This window comes from Ceratotherium simum, chromosome 13 (assembly GCF_057802395.1).
Source record: "Ceratotherium simum simum isolate JZ-2026a chromosome 13, ASM5780239v1, whole genome shotgun sequence".
NCBI lineage: Eukaryota > Metazoa > Chordata > Mammalia > Perissodactyla > Rhinocerotidae > Ceratotherium > Ceratotherium simum.
This window is the reverse complement of record NC_141912.1, coordinates 17,413,185-17,438,907: the sequence shown is the minus strand read 5'-3', so window position 1 is coordinate 17,438,907 and position 25,723 is coordinate 17,413,185.

Here is a 25,723-nt window from a genome sequence, read left to right as displayed (position 1 = left end):
CTCCTGTGTTGGCCTTGTTCACCAAACAATCCACACGCACCTTTCCTTCAATTCTCCCACAACACCTGGCCACGAGCTTACTATTTACTCCAGTGTGACCTTTATTTGCAATCTGAAAAGCTCCGAAAAATTTTTGTATCTCCACTTTCCAGAGGACTCTCTGGGATGATCCTTGCCATCTGAACTTATCAGTCCTCATCTTCTAACCTGTCAGGTTCCATCTTTCTTCACCTAGAGCCCTGTGTTAGTTTCCCAGGGCTGCCAATGCAAACTACCACAAACTTGGTGGCTTAAAACAACAGGAATTTATTCTCTCACAGTTCTGGGGGCTAGGAGTCCAAAATCAAGATGTCAGCAGGACTGCACTCCGCTGAAGGCTCTTGGGAGAGAATCCTTCCTTGCCTCTTCCAGCGTCTGATGGCTCCAGGTGTTCCATGATTTTCATAATTCCAATCCCTGCATCCATCTTCACAGGGTCTTCTACTTTTGTCTCAACTCTACCTCTGCCTTTTCTCTTATAAGGATGCTTATTGTTGGATTTAGTGCCCAACCAGATAACCCACAATGATCTCATCTCAAAATCCTTAACTTTTACACCTGCAAATATTCTATTTCCAAATAAGGTCACATTAACAGGTTTCAGGTAGACGTATCTTTTGAGGGGGAGGAAGAACCATTCAGCCCACTGCAAGCCCCACACTTCTAAGAGCCCTGGCCTGACCCCTGGCTGTTAAGGACATCCTTCCCACAGCCTCCCCAGAGCCCCTAGGCTAAGGAAGGAGAGTCACGGTTTGCCCACTGTGCACTGCACAGGCTTGAGGGAACCCAATTCCCTTTACCCTGGGGCAGGTGAATACTATCTCTCCACAAAGAGAAATGCCGCTAGAGATCTAGTTTCTCATGCTAGAATTCTATGGGAGTGTAAGGTAGGGAATGTAATCAATCTCACTTGACTTTTTCATCTCCCCCAGCAGAATGGAAATTTTAGCTTTCTCTTCTCTCAGCTTCCCTGGAATTTGCACATAATACTGCACAGCATTTTCCAAACCAAGATCTGCAGGACAAGAGATATTGCGGAATATTCCACAAGTAGATGCTCTGACAGAGTGATCACACACACAAGCTTATTAGTGGCTGAGAAGCCTATGGTAAAGTAAGTAGGCTTTAGTACTTTAGTAAAGAAACCTGGTTAACATCATTTAACCCAATGTTTCCGAAACTCTCTTGATCTTAAAGACTTTTTTTTTAACAGAGTATCTTTTAAGATCTCATGGAATGCTAATGTCCTGTAGCACACAATTGGGAAATGTTTTTTTAAAATATTGAGTGTCATGAAATTAAAAGCAACAGTTATTGTCTTCTCATTCCTAACATTAGAATACACAGCTGTATTTTAATTCATCTTGGTATTATAGATCTAAAATTAAAGTCTTCATCTGACCAATTTTGGTTTTTCTACTTAGAGCCCAGCACCCTGAATTAGCTAGCATCTGTAGAGGATGAAGCACCAAACCAACACAGAATAACCCTCAAGATATTTTTGAAGGCAGTGACCCATCTTCTCTTCATCTTCTTTCTCCAGCCCCCTCCTAATACTGGTACCCGGTACGTAAAGGCCCTAACTGGCTGTCTACCAACTAAGAACGAAGCAGTGAGTTGTGATGCTCCCTCCTGCACTAATGTAATTTATATGTGAGAGGAATAAGCCGTAATTATTTTTCCTTTTGCAGACATAGTAGGATAAGATTTCAGTGAATATTTATGTGTTTTTAATATAAACAAGAAAAGTTATAAGTTACAAAATACATAACTTGCAAGAAAGTTTTCAATGAGTCATTTCAAATCATAGAACTTGATAGCTTTAAGCACAGATACCACACATTGTTCAAAAATAGGCATTATCTATGTGCTAATGAACCTGATTATAGGTTCCCCCTCCACTTCCTGAGAAGGCAGCCTGGGATGCTGGGACGGACACTGACCCAGATGTCAGAAGACCCAGGTTTCAATTCCACTTGGATGACCACAGACAAATCTTTCTGAACTCGGAGTTTCTTTCTGGAGTTTTCAAATACACAAAAAGGCCATGCTAATACAATCAATCCTCATTACTCAAGGATTTCATATTTGCAAACTCACCTACTTACTAATATTTGTTTGTAACCCCAAAATCAATACCCATGGTGCTTTCACAGTCATTCTCGCCCATCACAGAGTGGCAAAAAATTTGAGTTGCCCAACATGCATGTTCCCAGCTGAGACTGAACAAGGCGACACTCTGCCTTCTGGTTTCAGCTCTCATACTATAAACAAGTGTCCTTTTTGTGGTTTATTTAGTGCAACATTTTCACACTTTTCGTGCTTCTTGTTGGTGATTTCACTGTTTAAAATGATCCCCAAGTGTAGTGCTGACATGCTGTCTGTGTTCTTAAGTGCAAGAAGGCTGCGATGTGACTTAAACACGTGTGATGGATAAGCTTCATTCAGACATGAGTCATAGTAGTGTCGGCCATGAGTTCAATGTAAATGAATCAATAATATATATTAAATATAGTGTCTTTAAACAGGAACACACAGAAAACAAGGCACACAGGGACTTAACCCTGTATTTGCTTAGGAGCAATGGTTCAGTATTTACTAATTCAGTGTTCACAGTGACTTTATAGAATATAACTACCATGAATAACGAGAATCAACTATATATCTCCAGCCTCATAAAGCAGTTGTGATGCTTAAATGAGAAAATATATTTTTTCAGCAATATTTAACAACTATTTCTGAATGCCTGTTACACACCAGGCTCTGTGAAGACACCGTGGACAAATCTCTGAGATACCCTAGACAGGGTCCCTGTCCCACCAAGGGCCAATATAGGGGAACACTTGGAAGATGTTAATGCTTTAAACAACGTGTTATCATATTAAGTTAACTTTTATGTTAATATTAGCAAGTTTTCCTAATACTAAGGTCATTTAAAAATCCTTTGCCTTCAAAATGTAGGCTTTGTTTTTGTAGAACCAGAAATAGATTTGGAAAATTAATGTTTTTGCAAACCCCCTCCTAATTTTTTTTTTTTTTTTGTGAGGAAGATCAGCCCTGAGCTAACATCCGTGCTAATCCTCCTCTTTTTGCTGAGGAAGACCGGCTCTGAGCTAACATCTATTGCCAATCCTCCTCCTTTTTTTTCCCCAAAGCCCCAGTAGATAGCTGTATGTCATAGTTGCACATCCTCCTAGTTTCTGTATGTGGGACGTGGCCTCAGCATGGCCGGAGAAGCAGTGCCTTGTTGTGTGTCCGGATCTGAACCAGGGCCGCCAGTAGTGGAGCGTGCACACTTAACCCCTAAGCCACGGGGCCGGCCCCCACCTCCTAATTTAAACTATAAAGGTGAAGAAAGAAAACAAACAAAACATTTCAAGAAAATCTTAGTTATTAGATTTGAGCTTACAAAACCTTTATATTACAATAGTTACTAAGCACAAAATCTACAGAGCATTTTATAAAGAGAATAAAATCAAAATTCCCACCAGTCTTTAGAAAACTGAATTTGCACCAGGGAGAAAATGGATGAATAACAAAGGAATACTGGGTTACTGAAGGGTCACTTGGTCCTGGGTGCCCAGGAGGCTAATCAAATCCATAAAATAAGGACAATCTGATCAGAGTAGAGAGTTAGAAGCTACAAGAAGGTACAAAAGTAAAACTAAGACATTCACCTGGAATTAATTCCCTACTTCACACTATTCAAACTATAGTCACTGAAGCATGAGAGGAATAGCAGCAGCCAAGACAAACTAACCCAACCCAACCCTAAAATTTTATACCTGCATGGCCATTTGATTCTGTGCTCAGATAACACAATAATTTTATAAACCTCATTGTACATCCTTTAATGAATACAAGGCAGTAAGAATATGAATCCAAATGCCAGTAAGAGTATCTTAACTGCTGCTCCATTTTGGGGGGCCAGTTTCACCAATGAGACCATCAGCTCTTTGGAGAATGTGGCTAAAATGCTCCTGGTGTTAGACGGCCATATTGAATGGTTAGGCAGCTTCTCTCCATCTGTCTTCCTCAACGCCACTATCAACTGATTGAAAAGACTTAAGGTTTTGAAAACCTAATATGCCTCACTCCCCTGGGTGGGTGTGTTGCTATGTAACAAAGAACATGCCAGTTCATCTTCCCCGAGCACTAGGCACAGCTGGAAGGAAAGAAAAGGAAACCCATTTTAAAACATTTTAAAGCTACTCTCTATTCCAGACTATGAGACTGCTCTGTTTAGGATCTAAAATATGCTTACTTTAACCCATCTTTGTTGACACAGCCACAAACTTCAGCAAATACTGGAACCAGACTCAACTAGATTTCTTATAAACTTTCATATGTGAGCAAAATCCCCCTTTGATTTTGCCTAATGTTCATCTGCTATAATTTGTACCAAGTTCTAAAAAGGAAATCTTCTAGCATTCTCTATTCTGTATTTTACGGTAAAAAAAAAAAAAAAAATGCCAATTGGACAACACTTATCCATTTCAAGCTATAGTAAATTTTGTCTCTTCATTCTCTCAAAAGCTTTTTTCTGATCGTCATCATTTGTCTTTATATTTTATAAGCAGTCCTTCTAACCCATGGAACCCTCTCTGACTCCCAAAGTAATGAGGATAATTGGACTTGGACTTGTAGGAAAAAAAAACAAAAACAGAAGCCAAAGCTTCAGGTTAAGGGGGGTGGGCAGTTGTTGAGTTGGGGTAGACCATTGTTTTTCTCAAAGAACCCTAGATGTGTTCACAACCAGCTGACTGTCCACTGGGAGAAACGTGCTGGCCTGTGTGCAAAGCCAGGGGCTCCTGTCCTCTGGCCTTTGTCATCAGACCTTTTCTCTGACCTGGCGTCATGTGGAAAGCCAGGAACCCTGTCCAGAGAGATCTGAGCCTCTTTTTCCTCATGCAATAACTGGCTATGTAACCTTGGCCAATCTCTGGTAACTTCTCTGAGTTTCAGAATCTTCGTCAGGAAAATCTGAGTAATACCTTCTCTGCCTGAAAGCTTGGAAGTAGACCCTTCTCATTTTAGAGCTAAGCTCTTTAACCACGTCTTCAAGGTCCTAAACAGTCTGGTCTCAATGTGAACATCCCTAATACTCCTTTCCTCTCCCCACTTTTCCTCCCCCCCCCCCAGCTGCACTGCATGCAGCCCTGTCTCCAGCAGGCTGGCAGACTCCCAGACCCCCAAATATGCCCCCCATACTAACTCAACACCATGTCTCTGTTCCAGCTTCCCTTTCTTTCTAGATTAACCTCCTTCTACCTATAACATTCAGACCCAGTTTCCAAGGCACCTACTCCATCATGCCTTCTTTGATTTCCTCCAGTAACAAATTCTTTCTCCCTCCTGTCAACTCCTTCCTTACGGAACATCTCACATTGATTGTGGTATTAGAGTTATTTACATACAGCCTCATCTTCTCTATTAGATGTAGGCAGAAACCTCAGTTTACCCATATTTCTGTTTTCCTCTCCTCTACACCCCAAGGCCCAGACAGAGTCTCAACTTTTAATAGTCATTAAATATTTATTAGATTAATAAAGAAAGCTTGTAAATTTATTTCACTCTGCCAGTCTCTCTTCGTATATAAGTGGACATAGAAAGGGGAGATCATATTTGCTAACTAGCTTGAGACTATCTAAAGAAAAAGGAAAGCAAATATTCATTATAAAACTAACAGTATTATATGATAAGTTTAAGCCACAAATACAGGGACATCAAAATTTTATGGTCTCTTCCAGCCCCTTGATTCTAGTTATAAAAACTTTTGGGAAAAGCAGTGTGTGTGTCTTGCAGCTGGCCTCCCACGCTCATCCTTTAGTGCGCCAGTTCTTTGGCATGTCCCCTGGGCCAAGCTCAACCAGCATGGAGCATGCGGCTCTCCACCTAGAAGAGCTGAGACAACCTTAGCCTCTTTCGGTACCTGGAACTCCAAATTCTCTCTGGCATTATGATGAAGCACATTCACTTCTACAAGTCATGGGAGAAAGGAAAGAGACCTTAAACATGTGGTGAAATATAAACCTTGAAGTCATATGGGGGAACTCATAAATTTTAATGTGCCTCTTTTGTAAGATGACACTTTCCTACACAATAAGGAACAAGGTTGCAAAAGATATGTTTTCCTTTCTTAGAAACCAAACAACTTTCATCTTAAAAAGTCACAAAAGACTCCTCAAGTTTTACAAATCAGTTTCCTTGCAAATATGTGATGAAATATCCAAGAAACAAGGGCTTCAGGAAGGAGTGGGATCAGAGGATCTGTGTCTGAAGCCTCGAGCCTGCTGCACATTCATATTCTAGTTCTTCATGCAAAAGGCACAGCCCACGAGGCCCCCACGAGGCCCTCTCTGATCTGGCCCCAGTTACCCCCACATTCTTGAACACCTGATATGTTGAGCAGCTCACCAGTGTCTGTACATATTGGGCATCATCTCAGCTTTAGGCTTTTGCTCAGGCTTGACACCCTCCTTCCTCTTCTCTGCTAGATGAAGCCCTTTGAGTTTCTACTTTCTGAGTCCATCCCTGAGTGAAGTACTTGTCCCTGTATCTGTATCATATGTGACTTTATTTAGTACTTGGATGTCACGCTTAGTTAGGTGGGTACCTACGTGGCTCTTCCCACTTCCATGGTATAAAATTGTCACCTCCAACTATCTATGCAGCCCAAGACTAAGAATTTCACAAGCCCCTTTTCATCTAGGTGGGGCCATATATGCAGCTTTCCTCACTGTACATGAACTGAGTGACATTTGTCTCTTTCGGGCCAAGCTGGTTAAGAAATGACTGTGCCTTCTTCTCCCTCTGTTTCGCCGTCCACCAGCTGGAGGCAGAGGATTCCCAGGCCTGGCAGGGTCACAAGACGGAAGTAACCTGAGTCCTTGAGTCACTGTGTGGAGGAAAGCCTCCCACCACCTAGGAACACCCTCATTAGATTGTTACATAAGCAAGAAATAAACTTCTATTGCGTTAAGCCATTGACATTTGGGACTTTATTTATTACAGTAGCTTTACCCTAACTAATACAGATTAATGATCAAAAATGTATATTTTATTTAATTAAAAAATTCTGTGTAACAAACAATGCTTAGTCCCTCTAAGGTCTAAATCATAAAAGAGAAGGAAGGGAAGGAGGGGAGGGAGGAAAAGCAGGGAAGGGAAAAGGAAGGGAATGGAAGGGAAGAAAGGAAGGAGAGAGGAAGAAAAAAGATGTATACCATGAAACATTGTCATCAAACTGCCACGTCAAATGTAAGCTGCCTATATGCTCAACGTCAACTGAGTACACTACAACCAGGTCACTTGTTAATTTTGCTGCTGTATCCATAGAGCCTAAACATTCTCTGAGACAGCAGACAATCAATAACTGTGCTGAGTTAATTAGTAAATAAAATTATGAATTAATACCATGTCTTTGCTTCCTTATAAAATGACCCCAAGAATTCACATCTCCCTAAGCTTACAGATTATGGTATTTAATCAAGTATGAAATAATTTCTCTCCTCCAAAAGTTTAAAAAACAACACATAAGACTATAATATGCATCTGAATGCCTATGATGTGCCTGCCACGTGCCCCATGGAATCCAGGATCTTGGAAGCCTTCTTCTAAAATAACAGTGTATTGCTTGTCATTAAAGAGCTGATGCTTAATAGTTGGCTCTGAACTGGCTAAAAGGCAGCATTTTTCTCCCTTCCTTATCCTAATCTCCAAAAAAAACTTACTTATTATTATAAGAATTTTTAGAAAAACCTTCAGAAGATATTTCTGGGGAGGGAGATCAGGGGAAAGGAGAAATTTCTAAACCAGAAAATAAAATCCAACCTTAATATCAAGCAAAGGGAAAAGAGACCACATGTGGTGATGAGACCAATTTAATCTACATCCTATCATCCAATGGCCAATTATTGCAGTATATATATATAATGCTAAATTTTGCCCAGTCCCGCTAATCAGACAGCAGCTCACTGTGTCTGTTTATCTCTAAGCCATTACCCAGTTGTACAGTAAATCTGCATTTCCAGAGATGGTCTAAAATAGAAACCCATGCTGGCTAAATTTGTTTTGGGACATATCAGGCAACAGCTAGAAATTGTTAAATGACCAACTTGTATTCCACCAAGGCAATGAATGAATTGATTAGGGAAAAGCTAAAAATTGAATAGTATTTTCTGGAGTAGGCTAAGGTTAGTGCTGCCAGTGAAAATATGTAACTACCCAAGAGAACAGCTATCAATCAGAGCTGATTTTCAAATAGAAATGTGGAAAAAATGAAATTAAATGGGGAAGGGGAATGTCTTATTTTCCCCTCTATATGCCCCTTTGCAACTAGGTCAATAATATAATTAAGTCCTCAGGAATACACGCAAACTCTTACTAAAATTATGATAGGAAATAACAAGATTTCCCACCGGCCAGAGGTTATTTCTCAGTTGAGACAACCTTTGATGAGAAGATGGGCACATATATCCTGAAAGGGGCTGACACTTAATGGACCAATATTGTGTGATTGATTGGTTTCTAATATGGAGTGTGTGGTGCTGCCTCTGAAAAGAGGGCTCTCTTGAGACAAGCCTAGCTATTGTTTGGCTGCTCTCATGTTAGCGAGTGCCCTGCGGTAACCCTCGTGCTCTGAAATACTCATATTGGTTATTTCAAAGTTGGGTGCAGAATTGTGCTTTCCCGTGTCTGTCACTAATGACTTGCAGCTGTTGCTAATCTGTGCCTCTGATTTCCTTTGATTACTATGTGTATTGATGCCTGTGGTAAATAGGCATCTGCCAGGTGCCAGCACAATCAGGGGAAAAATATAAAAAGTTCCCTGTTTCAAATTCAATGTGACATTGTGCAAGTTGAGAGGCAGCCATTTAACTATTCAGAGGAAACAGCTTCCTGGGGCACCTCCGGCCTCCTGGCCAGGGGCATTCCTCCCATTCTCCCTCCTCCCCCGATGCTGCTGACTTTCTTTAGGATTGTTTTCAGCCATGAGAAGAGGGTTTCCATATCACATGACATCAGCAGAGGGAAATATCTAAGATATGTGGTACAACCCAAGTTTCTGGAGAGCGAGGGTCTCACGCCTTGGCCCATTAAGCTTTAAAGGACCTCAACTGCCCCATAGAGTTCCCAGAAGCTTCTCCTGTGATTTTCCTTCTGAGGAGCACATCTGACTCAGGAAGGGCTGGGCAGTATCACCTTCTCCTTCAGGAGAACCAGGTGATAATCTGGAAGAAAACAGAGCAAGATGGAGACTTTTCCATGATTGCAAAAGCAATCATGATCAAAAACCAACACCCGCAGGTTCAATGGAAAGTAGCTTCTCTCGAGCACATTTTTTTGTTCAGTTTTTGGTTTTTGGTTCTTAAGGAAGCTATAGACAGAGGTATAATTTATCCGTTTCTTACTCTTACACAGCAAATTTGTGCAATATGGAAGAAAGAAATGAGCTCTGGGTCCCCAGGCAGGGTTCTCCCTCATGGCTTCCTCGACCCTCCTTTCTCCAGCAGTAAGAGCGAAGTCCTTCTGGACAGCAGCAGACGCTGACTCTTCCCATTCAGCAATAGGAAATACTCTACTTGTCACTGGCATCTCCTTCCACCTGTATATCATGACGACAACAATGCTTTAGCCACACTTTGACAGGTTTGACCTTGTTTCCTGTTTTAAAAAGAAAAATCCTCAGTTGTTGATGCCTATCCATTATTCTGCCATTGCTAGGAAATAGAGCAAGAGTCAGGTCTACTTTGTAGTTAGTTCTTAAGTTGCAAAGTTAGGCACCCCAAGGAAGGGACCAAAGAATGAAGGATGACCAAATGAATTCTAGAATATTGGAAGAAAAGTCCATGAGATCCCAAGATATGTTGACATTAAATAAGTCATTTGAAATTTACAAAAACCTGATATGAAAATGAGCATCTGATGGATTTTTTTATAATTTTATTTATTTTTCCCCCAAAGCCCCAGTAGATAGTTGTATGTCATAGCTGCACATTCTTCTAGTTGCTGTATGTGGGACGCAGCCTCAGCATGGCTGGAGAAGCAGTGCGTCGGTGCGCACCCGGGATCCGAACCCAGGCCGCCAGCAGTGGAGCGCGCACACTTAACCGCTAAGCCATGGGGCCGGCCCTGATGGATTTTTTTAATCCTCGCTTGGACAATTTTAAAACCCAGACTATGGCTGGGACATTGATTTAAAAGCAGATCTCAAGAATGTTTGCTCTTCTTCCATCAAACTGGAACAAAGTGTCCACTCTCGACATTTAACTCCTATGGCTTCAAAAATCAATCAGAAAAACAGTATGCCCTAACAGTAGATAAAAGCAGTTAGAACATAAATGAAAGAGGACCTCATATCTAAGTCAGAAGAAATAATTATAAGTAAATGCCCCTTAGCCCAATGATTAAAAGAAACAGATGCATCATGTAATGATCTGGACATTGATTATAGGATTCAGAAAGAACCTCTGAGTCAAGCAAAGTACAAGATTAATAATAAGGGGACATAGGATAATAAATTAGCAAAATTGTGAGTCAATATTCTTGGAAAGAGGTATTATATCATTCCCTGGGTATCCAGACAACAAATACTTCAAAAATATTTTAGTACACTGCATTTTATTTATTTAAAGACAAGAGTAAAACAAAAAAATTCCCAGATCCAAACTAGAAGTAAGTCAACATCTAAAAGAGTCTTGATAGATTGAAAAAGGAAAAGACTTTCCTGAGATACAGAAAATGCTACCAACGGGACTAGTTGAAGTAAAGACATCAAAATATTTGACTGTGCCGCTGCCCTTTTAACCAAAGGTTCATGAAGTATGCAAAAGCACCTCTGTTCTCATGGATGGTCAGAGAACAGATGGAATGAGACGAGGTGTAGAGTTAACAATTGTCTAGAAAACCTGTAGGGAAAGGCTGGCTAGGGACATATATTACTCTATTAACACCAACCCACACAGCCACCTCCCCCATCCCCACTCCCCAAAGGAATGCAGTGTCAGGAACAACACACTCTCCGCCTCACAAACAAACTGCATGGCAGACAAATCCTTGGTATCCCAGCTCCTTGACATGACCTCTTATAATTACCAGTCATCTTAGTAGTTGGCTTTAAATTGCTGTCAACACATCTGAATACAGTATATTCCGGAGAGACTTGTAACAGGAGACGTCTTGTTGGAGCTCTGGCAGGGGTCTGGATCCCGCTCAGACAATGAGGTTGAGCAGAATCCTGCAGTGGCAGCAAGAGCTAACTGCAGCCAAATGAAGTAACCAGCTGGATCTTTCATCCAGCAACCTCCCTGCTCCATCCTCAACAAAAAGCTTGCCCAGTGACTTGAAGGAGTCAGAGAAGTCACAAAAGAAATCCACTAAATGTGAACTCAAAGTTGTCACCCTGAGTGTCACTTTCGTCACTGGGTGAAGTTATATACAGATCTAATGTATATAACGTTAGATCTATTGATTAACGTTACCAGTCTCACATTTAATTCAGGTCATTGGAATGACAATTGCCTCTTTTCCGAATATTTACACAGGAGTTTTGTGCCTGGATTCCCGAAGAGTGATGCAAGAGGAGTTACATTGTGAGCCGCTCTCCAAATTAAAATAAAATAACAAATAAAAAGAATTTTGAAAAAATTCTGAATATTGTGTGCTCCCTTTTAAAGATTCCTAAAATGCTTAAGCACATTATGGACTCTGAGGAGTCCTAAAGTTCAATAAAATTTAATACAGTTTAATCTAGAATTTTCTAAATATATTTGATGGAAAATTCCTTTATACAGGTATTATACTAAATACCTGTAAATATAACAGAAAAAGTATTTCATCGCCATGCTATTTTAATATATTCATTTGTCTATATCAAAACAGAACATTTTGTTATTTACAAATTGGCAAATGTAGGGAGTACTTCTATGATAGATTTTCATCTATATAATTTGGTCCACAAACTGGCCATAATACTTAATTAATAAACTTTGGCAATAATCAAGATGAAACAAAAATTACTGCTCAGTTGAAATCCTGTGGCATGATGAGTCAGTTTGGGTCTTTATTTCTTAATTGCTTATTATATGTTTTGTGAAATATTTCATTTGTATTAATGAACGTGGGCAATGTTATGATTTTTGCCACAAAAGAAAATTGTGATCTCAGGGAAATTCTAAAAGTGTTTCATAATAACATTCAGTCCTATGCCCCCACCCCCAAAATCTCTATGTAAGTAGCTAGTCAAATGAATTTTAAAGACCTTCCATGTGAAAAGCATGCAATAGAGACTGAGGGTCCTTGCTCCTTGTTTTGGAGTTTTTAAATTCAATAGATGAGGCAAGATAACTATGCTAATAATTAAAGGCGTAATGCTGTAAATGCCTTAATAAAAGAGGACTAGCTCTCAATTACAACTGGGAATAGCAGGCAAAGCTTCATGAAGTGGATGTCATTTGAGTAGAGCCCTGGAATGAGTTGATCATTAATAAGCAGAGATGAAGGAAGAAAGAGAAGAGTATTGCATGACTGAGGAGAAACACTGGGAAATGAAAGAGACAAGTTGCATTCAGATTATTTTTCACGGTCTTGAATACTAGGTAGGACACTGAAATGTGAAAGTAAATTTAGTAAACAATGAAGGGTCAGTGAAGGTTTTTGAGAAAAGAAGCACCCCCTAAAAGAGCTACACCCTGGGAGTAGCATGTGGAATGGATGAGAGGAGCAATCTAGAGCAATGGTTCTCAAAGTGTGGTCCTCAGGGCAGCAGCAGCAGCAGCAGCTGGGGCCATGTCAGAAATGCACATTCTCGGGCCCCACTCCAGACCTACTGAATCAGAAACTCTGAAAGTGGGTCCAGGAATCTGTGTTTTAACAAGTCCTTAAGGAGATTCTGATGCAAGCTCAAGTTTGAGAACCACTGGTCTAAAGATAAGAAAATCAATTAGAAGATAATTTTAATCATCCAGATAACTGGTAATGAAGAGTTAATCCAGGTAAAATGTTCATAGCAAGAAGGTAAAAGATAGAACAGATGGGGAAAAAGCAGCTGATTTCACCAAAACATCAGTGATCTGAAGGATGCAGATCACCACGTCTCTTCAAATGCTGTCCCAAATTTCCCAGACAGGTGATCACAGTTTCCTTCTTTCCCCCAGTTGTGTAACTGATATTGTAGAAGCACAACTGAACGACTTCTGAAGACTTACTAGATATAAGGAATGATAGATAGAGAGGATTTAAAATAACTCCACATTTTAAGCCTCAGAGATAGGCAGTTTAAAGATGCCTTTTATAAATAAACAAATAAGAAAAACAAGAGGATATGTGGATGGAAAAACGGATGGATCCACCTGTTTAGTTTTTACTTATTTATACCCCTCTCTAGTGAAAAAAGGATTTACAGAAGCTTACAAAAATGCATACTATACAGTAAGGTAAAATAACGTAAGATAAAATAAAAATAAGAAAGAAAAAAATGAAGCCAGAGAAAAATAACAGTAGAAAAGCAAGATGAAGTCATGAGGGAGAGCCACGACCTTGGCTTTAAGCTTCCTGGTAATCACAACCCAGAAAGATTCACAGGATCTATGAGAGCAAAGCAAATCAGTTACTTAGGAAAAGCCCATTTCTTCTTTGTACTGAAACCAGGAAGAAATATCCACCTTAGACCATCAAAGCGATTTATAATGTAGCAAACAATGTTCTCAATACTTCCCTGGGAGATAAACAATTCGGCTTGAGAACTTCACATGGAACCGTATGTGCCCTTAGAACAACGAAGTGAATGTCTCCTGCAGAAAGTTGAGAATGTGAATCCGAAGCTCAGGGAGAAAATAAGAAATAAAAATACAACGAATTTGGAATTTTCCCACAAGAATGAGATGCCTGGTGGGTAGATGGCAACACAGTAAGAGAAATAGAATTGAAACGATTCTGTTGCCATTAGGGTTTATGCCTATGGTATAGAAAACACTGCCTAAATAAAGACATAATATTGTCACTAAGATTATATATCAACAGGTGTCAAACATGAATTAATACTTAATTGAAAACATAAAAATGTTTCCCTCTTGGAAAAAAATAAATTCATCAAATTTTAAATTTATAAAACAGGTGAATGATTAGCATTCTAAAAGATTCAACATCGCACGTCAACACTGATTTTTATTGACAAGCAATCGCCCTTAGTGAAGTCAATTTATAAAATTTCATCATCACTAATTTTTGAACACATCTATTGATTAGATGTGGCAAACATATTTTAAAACTGTAATCCCAAAAATCTGTTGGAAAACAGTTTCTACAACTGATATCAGATCAACAAACTCTGTTGGTTAGATTAGCTATTCTGTTATGTCATGGAACAGTAGAACTTTCCGGTAAGGCTATTTCAAAAAAGTAAATATATTCCAAAGATCAATGTATAACTGAGGACTGTTTTGGTTGCAATTATTAGAAACTGATTCTAACTTTAAAAATAACATATATATGCATATATATATATATACACACACATACACATATACTTACATTTTATTGGAATGATATGTGAAGTGGCTCACAGATGAAAGGAAATGTTGAAGAGTAGGACCATAAGATCGGGACAGCATTATCTAATGAGAAGACCAGTCAGGGGGCACTACTGTCATCAGAATGAATCAGCCTACACCTTTTCCATCTTATACCACTTGAATCAAGATTCCAAGTCTTAGATATTTATCCAAAGAACACGAAAACAGTAATTCGAAAAGATATATGCACCCCTATGTTCATTGCAGCATTATTCACAATAGCCAAGTCTTGGAAGCAGCCTAAGTGCCCATCAATGGATGAACGGATAAAGAAGATGTGATATATATATATACAATGGAATACTACTCGGCCATAAAAAAAGAAGAAATCATGCCATTTGCGACAACATGGACGGACTTTGAGGGTATTATGCTAAGCGAATCAAATCAGGCGGAGAAAGACAATTACCGACTGTATGACTTCACTCGTATGTGGGAGATAAACAAACAAACACATAGACATAGAGAACAGATTGGTGTTTACCAGAGAGGAGGGGAAAGAGGGAGGATGAAAGGGATAAGGGGCACATATGTTTGGTGATAGATGGAAACTAGCATTTTGGTGGTGAAGATGATGCGGTCTGTACAGAAGTCAAAATATAACGATGCACACCTGAAATTTATGTAATGTTATAAACCAATGTGACCTCAATAAAATAAATTTAAAAATTAAAAAAAAAAAGATTCCCAATCTTAGGACAGAGAGCATTGTTTCACATGTCCATCTTTTGGCTAGAGAAAAGCAGGGTTCCTTGACCAACAGCCCCACTCAAGCTGCACACAGACTTCCTTACAGAGATGTCAAGGTGGCACTATGGCAAAAGATAATGGGCAGGGAAAAATACCAACAACAAATGTCCACCACATGCAACGAGTGTGCATTTCCGGTAGACAAGCAAAAACAAACATGGGCATTGACATATGACATGAATCCAATCATCATCCCGGAAACTGGAGGATTTTCCCATTCACGTCCCTTGAATATCTTAAGAAACCAGGAATTTACTGAAGGTTCTTATCAACTCAGGACTCCTCATCAGATCAGGAGGATTTTTTTTCTAACAAGAATGTGACAGGATCATTTTGTCCTGTTCTTACATTTAATAACAATTAAAATAAAATTAAAAGGAGCTAGGAGTATTGTTGACCTTGTGCTTGAAATAAGCTGACATTATACTAAAATATTAATGCAACCTTAGACAATGTTAATGGAAAATTAAGTCCAAATGACAGAAAGTACAGTCTCAGTGCCTTCTGTACTGTTTAGACAGAGCATTGTTTTGAATTCTGAGTTTTATAATTTAGAAAGGATGCAGCAAATTAAGAGTATGCTCAGAGGACATGACAGGATAGCAAAGAAACTATCAGAATAACAATGAAGGAAAATGGGAACGTTTTGTATACAAAGAAGAGGACTTAGGAAGTAAACGACAGTGGTCTTGAGTGTATACACTGTAATCAAAGAAAAACTAAACACGCTCCCCAAAGATCTAGAATCTAGTTCTCAATCTTTTCCTATTTTGCTGTGTGATCTGGAGCAAGTTGCTTACTGTCTCTGGGTCTCGGTCTTCACATCTTCAAATCTATAAAAGGAGGTGTTGTACTGTGTGTGTACTGTGGCTAATGGCAGAGATTTTAATCAGAGAGGCTCAGATCCAAATCCCACCTTCACCGCTTATTGTTTAAATGATTTTGGTCTGAGTGTCTATAAAATAAAGATAAATAAAGATGAAGTCTCGCTCAGAGTTTATTGTGAGGATTAAATAAAGTCATGTAAATAAGACTCCTGGTATAGTGCCTGATACACAGTAGATCATAAATTCAGAGTATTCCATTACCAATTACCTACAAATGGTCATTGTAACTATTCAATAATATGATTCTACGAAATATTTGGAGTGCCATTATGGGAAAAAAGTGACAAACTTTTCTGCAGTATTGTAGGACTAGTGGGTGAAGGTTATAGGTAAGTAGGTTTTTCTTTCATTAAAGAAATAACTTTCTAATAACTAGAACTAACAAGAGAAAAAGCTGACCTGTAAAGTAGCAAGCTTTCCAACACTGGAAATACGCAAATGGAGTAAGATGACTATCAACTGGGGATACTACAGAACAGCTTCATGTATCTTGTATGAGTATATACGTATATAAGTTTCCCTACTAACCCAAATGTCGATAAATTTCAGCTGAGTGTAGTACCAGTAAACTCATAGTTTGTAATATTAATGTACCACTGCCCTCTAGTGTATAACCTAAGAAGATAAAATCATAGATAGAAAAAAAGAAAGAAATTGCATCAGCACCATGCAAAATTATTTTTATTGGCAAAAAGTTACCGCACTAATCATTGAGTAGAACCTTCTCATTTTCAGATGCGGAAACTGAGAAATAAGCAAAATGATTAGCCCGAAGTCAGCTACAGAGCTGAGACTAGAATGCTGGCCTGCTCACGTTCAGGACAGGGTTTCTCCTGTTCCATCACGGTCCTGGTACTGCAGCGCAGAGCCAAGTCTTCCCCAGATAGCATCACTTATTTGAGCCGAAGTTCCTTGGTTCTAGCCATGTAACAAGTCAAGTTTCCCTTCGCACCATGAGCCCAGTGCATCCTCAATCACAAGTTCAAACCCTTACAACTATTTTGCTGAAAAAACAATGGTTAATGAGGCCTTGTTGACAGGAAAAGTCCGTTATCAGCAAGCTAATGACCACTCGGGCCGCAGTAGGGATGCCAGCCTACAATTAGGTCTGCAGTGATGTACACACAGAAAGGAACTCTAGTTATAATTAAACCTGATCCTTTAGTCCAATTGCTCATTAGGAAAGAAAATAAAACAAAACACAGACCCCACCACAAAACGACCCCAAACTAATACTTTGGTTGAGGGATGAAATTCTAGGCCATTGGTTTATTATTCCATGTCCAAGTATCTGTCTCTGGGTGGGCACTTAAGATTATATTCTTATTCAAAATGCTTTGTAAAGTAAGGGGATTGTCTTTTCATCTTCGTTATTTTAAAAGTCATGGTACATAGATGGCGGATAATCTTTTATTTTCTTCATTTTGCTTACGAGTATTTTCCAATTATTTTTACTATGAACATGTGTAACTTGTGTAATTAAGCATATTAAAAACATAGTAAATCTTGGCAAAATATCTTTAAGTGATGGAAAATACCTAGGGATTAAATACAAGAATACATAAAAGCACAAATCATTCAAAATTAGGAAGCTATACACTCCATTGAACAACAACATGACGTTGTAAAATGTCAGTGTGGTTCTGGATTCTGGAGCCAGACAGACCAGAGTTTGCATGACAGCTTTGCTACTTAATGCCTTTGAGACCTTGGACAAGGATCTAAAATCTTTAAGGAGGGTGATTATGATTAAATGAAAGATCTCATATAAAGATCCTAGCAGATGCAAAAGAAAAATTTTGTGATCCATAATTATAGGCTTCCTCCTCTTCCTCGTATTTCCCTGTATTACCATTCCTTTCTCCTCATAATTCCAAGAATATGTCTAAATTTGGAAAGAGAGATGCCTTACTAAGAAAGACCTACCTATTTAAATCTTTGGACATGAGGTAAGGAAAGTAGTAAGAAGAGGGGGAGAAGAGGAGGTAGGTGTTGACTGGAAAGAGGAGGGAACAGTTTCAACTGAATTTTAACTCTCTGGAGTGTTGAGAAGAAGGTAGTGAAGAAAAAGGAAGAGTGAAGCTAATGAGATTAGAAGACGCTGATTTTCTCCGTTTCTTCCTGTTCAGTCCCTTTCTTTCCTTAAGGCCTCTTTTAGATTTTCCTAAGGAAATAAATGATGCAGGGCTTTCTTATTCCTGTCCATTCACTCTACATCTGCAAGTTCTCCTTGCTCCTTACTAAGCCTGTCTTCTGCTCCTGTGTTTCTGAATCAATCTCACCAGCACCCTCTGGAACCACGTGTCATAAATTTTCTTTTCATTACATCATACTTTCTCACACATTCTTTCAATCTGTTCGTCTTTACTGGTCTCTTAACCATCTGTCTAAAAGCATTTCTTAGGCTTTCTCTATACCTAATATTCAATCCTGCAAGCCCTTAAATTGCCACGTTCTCCTTTCTGGGTAAGAGAAAGGGGAAGCATTGTGAAGAATATGTAATTTAAAAAAAAAAGTGTTCCTATGCTCAAGGGGCTTATAATGTAGTTGTAGAGACAAGAATACTACTTCACTAGCAACAATGGTGATCAATAAAAGGCAGTATATAATTAAGTACTAAATTGTGTTGTCAGGCTCTGAGTTTCTGTAGTTTAGGGGATGCACAAGGGGGAGTTCCCCAAGGTGATGTGGTCAGGGATGACTTGAAGGAGGTATCCAACCAGAATATTGCACATAGCAATTACTCAATAAATGTTTCTGATTTGATTTGAGATGAAATGTTAGCTAAACCTTGAAAATCATTATAAGACCATCAATTTTCCCATTTTTTTGACAATTACCCTCATTCATTGATTTTAAGGTGTATATTATTTCACATTTTAACAACTCTGAAACAAGGATGCGTCTTTTAATCGATATCTCAGCATGTGTCATAAATTAATTGGCAGTGCTTTTTCTTTCTTAGTGGTATATAAAATAATGGGATAGCTTACAACTGATGGCTTCGCAGATTCCATAAAATACAATATTTATTGAGTATCTAGTATATTCCACACTACTATTCTGGACCCTGGTGATATGTGAACAATAAATGTCAAGTTTCTGTCTTGTGGAGCTTGCATTGTGGTGAGGGAGATGGGTAAGAAACAAATGAGCAAATATATGATACATTGAAGCTGGGTACTGTGACAGAGACTGAGAGCAGGAAGCAGACTTAAGCCTAGATCCCGATCTACTGTATTAGAAAAGAAAAAATACTCAGAAGCAAATTTAAAAATTCAGATTTCTGAGCCAGCCCTGATGGCCTAGTGGTTCAAGTTTGGCACGTTTACCACTTCAGTGGCCCTGGTTCGTTTCCTGGTCACACAACCACACCAACCATCTGTCAGTTGCCGTGCTGTGGCAGCAGCTCACATAGACAAAGTAGAAGGACTTACACCTAGGATATATAACCATGCACTGGAGTTTTGGGGAGAAAAAAAAAAAGAGGAAGATTGACAACAGATGTTAGCTCAGGGCAAATCTTTCCCTGCAAAAAAAAAAAAAAAAATTCAGATTTCACGTAAGGAGAAATTACAAATTGGGAGGAATTGGATATAATGTGGTAATATAATATGTGAACTGGATGTGGTGATCAAAGTAGCTGATTAGGGGAAAGACATCAAACTTGGCAACTATCTTCAAAGCCATGGTACAGCCCTACACAGCCTGTCTTATTCAACAATTTTGTCAATGATTTGGGCAAATAAGAAATTACGTTCATATCCAATTTGCAGATGATAAATCTTGGAAGGATACAAGTGCATTGTATACAATACAAGTACATTGGATAATGGAGTTAAGACAAAAAGATCATGACAGAAAAAAACAACGAACTGAACTAATCTAATAAAAATAACGATGAAGTCCTGCTTTTAAATTAAAATTTTCATTTGCAAAAGAATAGAATAGAAGATATATGGTGAAACAATAGTATATGTAAAAAGATTTGGGGATTTTAGTTGCTGACAAAATCTACGAAAATAGTATGTTTTCGTATATACACGAAGGAGCGTGGCTGTGTTCCAACAAAACTTTATTTACAAAAACAGGGGGCAAGTCCGGTGGCGCAGCAGTTAAGTGTGCGCACTCTGTTTCAGCGGCCGGAGGGTTCGCAGGTTCCGATCCCCAGCGCGCACCGACACACCACTTATCAAGCCATGCTGTGGCAGCATCGCGTATAAAATGGAGGAAGATGGGCATGGATGTTAGCCCAGGGCCAGTCTTCCTCAGCAAAATGAGGAGGATTGGCATGGGTGTTAACTCAGGGCTGATCTTTCTCACAAAAAAAAAAAACAGGTCACAGGCTAATTGGCCCTGCATTGCAGTTTGCCAATCCCCAGACTGGATAGCTGCTCCTAAGAGCTCTAGAACTCTAGGATTTTTAGGAAGGCTACAAAAGCAAACAAACAAGAAAAGAGAGCAGGAATGTTTATGGTGTGTAGTGAGCAGAGATGAACCCATTTACAAATTTTTGCTCCAAGACCTAAAATTTTAACTCATCCCAACACAATATGGCCTTCCAGATAGATTCAGAGAATCCTGCACTAAAAAGAACAGGCCTTTTCACAGCCACAGGTAGGAGGTGAGCAGGTGATTAGTGAGGTCTGTATCCTCAGCCCTGGCTTGTTACGCTGTGGTCAATTACACAGCTGGTTACAAGTGTGTGTTTGCACCTGTTCAAGACTTCAAATGTGCTGATCTCATATTAATTAAACAACTCCTCAGAAGCAGGTTAAAAACAAATTAGACCCTGCCATCCTGTGCCTGTTCCCGCCTTCCCTCGGTGGCCCTTCATCTATAAGGGATCATCTGCAGAGGGTAAGGAGCAGTGTTTCTTTGTAATTAGGGAGGGGCTCGTTATCCCCCATTAATTAATGCTGCCACCACTTAGTGAAATTAGTTGTTGGTACATAGTACAGATTAGTGACTAATTAATAAGGGTTGATTAGCTAAGCTCCCTTACAAGGTAGAACAGACAACAGCCACCTTCCACATGGACCATTGATTGATTGATTGGAATGGGGACATCAAGAGTCTAAAATGAAAGACAGGCATGATGATGACTATCCTCATCTTTCTAAATGGGTTAGGAGACGGCAGTCCATAGCTAACCAGCACATCTTCCAAATGTAACATTTTCAAACGACTTGAGTTGTCAAGGATCTCTGGCTTAGAATTAGTGAAAAAGGGAGGGAACTAGAACTGTGAGAGATGAATATGGGAGTTTGTCTCAGGAAGGTAGAAAAACTGACCCTGTACAGGTAGGATACACAATATACTATAGAACACTGGAAGTGAATACTTACCTATTTCAATATTCCTGCTGATATTTTCAAATGTAATTTCTATTAAGAGCATGAAATAGTGGGTAGAAACAGGGGACTGAGATTTGGGATTTGATCGGTTTCAGATCAAGCAAAATGTTCGTGTTTCTATTATAGCAGTTATCATGGCATGTCATCATTACCTGTTTATATATACATCACTTTGTATATGTTTATAATACGTCATTACCTGTTTATATATACATCACTTACACAAGCACAGCATTGGAGCTGAGTCAATAGATTGATAACTTGCACACAAGACACTTTCCTATATTAATAACTACATAAATTACCATGATTAATCTTTAATTTTTGAAATTCTATGATCCTGGAAAGCAGATGGTTTGTAGCAGGTCTGCGTCCATTCTCTCCCTTTACCAGGGGCATCCCCAGAAAATAAAAAGAAAAATATATATTCATTGATCACTTACTATGTGCCAGCATCCTGCTAGGCACAGCAGCTTACTTTCTCTTGGGTAGAGCTTACATGGTAAAGTTAGTGTGAAAAAAATTCCAGACTTACATGTATACAGTTGCAAAGAGCAACTGAACTTCAACTACTGTAAATACTGAGATTTAAAATTGTCTATTCCTCCAGACTTTCAGTCACCCAGGCTTCAATGTGGATTTTTTTCTCCATTAGATGTCGTTATTATCTTTTAATTCTTTCTCTCTTCTTTCCTTTCTTTCTTCATATTTAATACTTTAGTAACATGCATATTATTTTATTGTTCTTTGCCTATCAATTTGATGATTTTTTTTAATTTATAATATTCAGTGTTGACAAGGGTGTGAGGATAAGGGTACACTAATACATTGCTGGAGGAGACGTATATTGCAGAACAATTTGAAAATGTGTTGAACCAGCATTTCTACTCCTAGGAACTTAGCCTTAAAAAGCACTCCCATCTATGCAAAGTTGATGAGTGAAAAGATGTAACTAGCACAAACTTCCTTCAGTACAAAGATGGTTAAATAAACCATGGATCATTTGTACAATGGAAAACTATGCAACTCTTGAACACAATGATGTACAATTAGATGTGTTCATATAAAAAGATGTCCAGGGGCTGGCCCCGTGGTACAAGCGGTTAAGTGCGCGTGCTCCACTGCGGCGGGCCGGGGTTCACCGGTCCGGATCCCAGGCGTGCACCTACGCACAGCTTGTCAGGCCATGCTGCGGTGGCGTCCCATATAAAGTGAAGGAAGATGGGCACGGATGTTAGCCCTGGGCCAGTCTTCCTCAGCAAAAAGAGGAGGATTGGCAGATGTTAGCACAGGGCTGATATTCCTAAATAAAAATAAAAATAAAAAATTTTAAAAATTAAAAAAAAATAAAAAGATGTCCAAGACATGTAGCTAAGTGAAAAAGCAAATTGCAAAAGAATGTTATTTCATTGTAATACCAATAAGGACAGTAAATATAGCAATAACAAATAAAACATTAATATATGTTCAAGGAAAAGAAAACAAGCTATAGAAAAATATCTCAAATGATTGAGCATGATCATCTTTGGGGAATGGTGGTACGAAGGACTTCTACTTTCTATGTTATTTATTAAATAAGTTAATATTTGTAAATTCTTAGAATACAGATTAAACATAATAGGTGGTCTATAAGGTTTACTGAATAAAACAAAAATATAAAAAATATATAATATTGTATTATGCTGTACTAAAAACAAAAATTAAAAAATGAAAACTTTGTTAGATCTCATACTTCTTTGTGTGGAAGACTGCCTCTTTTGAATGACCACTTTGAATCTTGCTAGAAATCCTAAATCATTGTTTTTAGCTTATCTTTCCAGTAGAAACACCACCAAAGGATTAAGAAGGTTTTGCACACCTATACCTTACTCAAGAAATGGTAGAACTCCGAGAAATGTTGTGAAAGGCAATGTTTAATTTGTTGTCCTAGGATGTTTGCTACTCCTCTGCTTAGGAGTCATTTTGGAAATAGGGCAAAAACACTTAGCTTGTCCTCACTCAAACATTCTTTCATGAACTTCTCTAGGCCAGAGACAAGGGTGGCTTGGCTAGGTGGATGACTGTGGGCATGAGGAAAGTGGATGGATTGTAGAACTATTTAGGAGGTTAAAAATAGCAGGACTTATGTAACTTTGCCGTTCAGAAGTAATCCTAGAGCCCTTGGGAAGCACAGTCTGCCAAAATAGCAACAACTGGACTTTGGCTACAGTTTTTGAAAAAGTAATAAGAAGGAGAGGGGAGGGGAAGGATGAGGAGGAGGCTCTAACAGCCAGTGACATCTTCAGGCAAACACAGCAGTGCTAGACACGCTTTCTCTCTGCATATAGAGACCAAACAAATGCTTCAAGATTTAAAAGTATCATTTTAAAAAAAGTAGAGAAAAATTGATGATATCCACCAACTCAATGTATCTATTTTTCAACGCTAGGAGATACTGACTAGAATACCTGGGTAACCCAGGGCTACTACAGCAAGATTCCTTGGGTCTGTCGCTGAGGGCAAGGCAAGTTTAGCACTTCTGTTGGCACTCCTGCAGCCAAGAAATTCCTTCTCTTTTTTTTCCAGGAAAAGAGATAAAGAGAAGCCAAGAAGTTAAGGGCAGAGAGCAGAAGAAATTTGTAGGAGAAATCCCAGAAGGTTTTCCTACCATTTTCAAATTTAAGTTGCCGTTGTTAACAGAGTAAAAAAATAGCATAAAAATCCACTGAGGAAAACATTCAGTGGAGCCCTAGGGAAGCTGGGACAAAGAAGTGGTTATCATCTCTAAGCTTCCAGGTTCTATGAAGGCAACTGATTTCATTGAGAAGTCTCAATACATGCGATATAATCATGAAAGTGCTTGACCTGTAATGGGAGTTTTACTAGATTTCTTAATGGTCAAAGTAAATGTTTTGTAACATCTCTCTAAAGTTTTGCAGGCTAAAATTGTAGCAGTATGGCCTTTGGCAATGGCCCAAATTTTTAAAGTGTGAGAACCTCTTCAACGTCAAAATACAGTTTTACAGATCCCTCACAAGAAGTAGTTCTGCCCTGAGTGTTCATTTATTTGAAAATATGTGACACACTCTAAGAGAATGTGTGCCAAATGCATGGATAGTACTCAAAAAATATTACTGAATGAATGAAAAAGATAGCATACATATACAATATTTAATCTACCGACAGTGCTTGTAAGGATTGGCTCCCAATCTACAGATTGGGCCATTCTCCTTGTAGTGGAAATTGAGGGCCTCCTTTGCCCATTTGTCTAGGTGTTAGAGCAAAACGGAAGCTATTAATCAAAAAGAGTTTAAGCCTTACCTGGGATCCACTCAAGTCCAAATGGAAACTGGGGAGCTTTCCATGTGGCATGTGTCCTATTAGGCTCCTCAACTTTCCCAAACTGTCAAACCCACTCTCTGCTCAGCTGTTAAGCATGTGGGTCTGCACTTAGCCAGCAACATGGTTCATCTGTTCTTCAGCTATCACCCTGTTAGCAAATTTCAAATATACAATACAGTATTGTATTAAGCACCGATGCTTAATTTTATCAAAAACTAGTTGAGAGATTTAATATTTATAAAGGACTACAGGGAAGTCTCTCTTTTCCTCTAATATAAGATTTATGCTCAGATCATTGATATCATTTATACACGGAATATAAAATAGTCAAACTCATAGAAGTAGAGAGTAGAATGATGGTTGCCACGAGCTGGGAGGAGGGAAAATGGGAAGGTCTTGGTGAAAGGTACAAAGCTTCAGTTATGCCACGTGAATGAGTTCTGGAGATCTAACATACAGCATGGTGACTATAGTTAACAATACTGTATGGTATATTTGAAATTTGCTAACAGGGTAGATTTTAAGTACTCTCACCACACACACACACAAAGATGAAGAAGAAGAAAATGGTAATTGTGTGAGGTGATGGATATGTTCATTAGCTTGGTTGTGGTGATGATTTCACAATGTATACATATATCAAAACACCAAGTTGTATACCTTTAATATATGCAATTTCTATTTGTCAGTGAACAATGTCTTCAATAATACCCTCACAGTTAACGTGTCACTGAGGTACACTGGGTTCTCTCTACAAGGGCCAAGGGAGCAGTTCATCTCAGGACCTGGAAAAGTT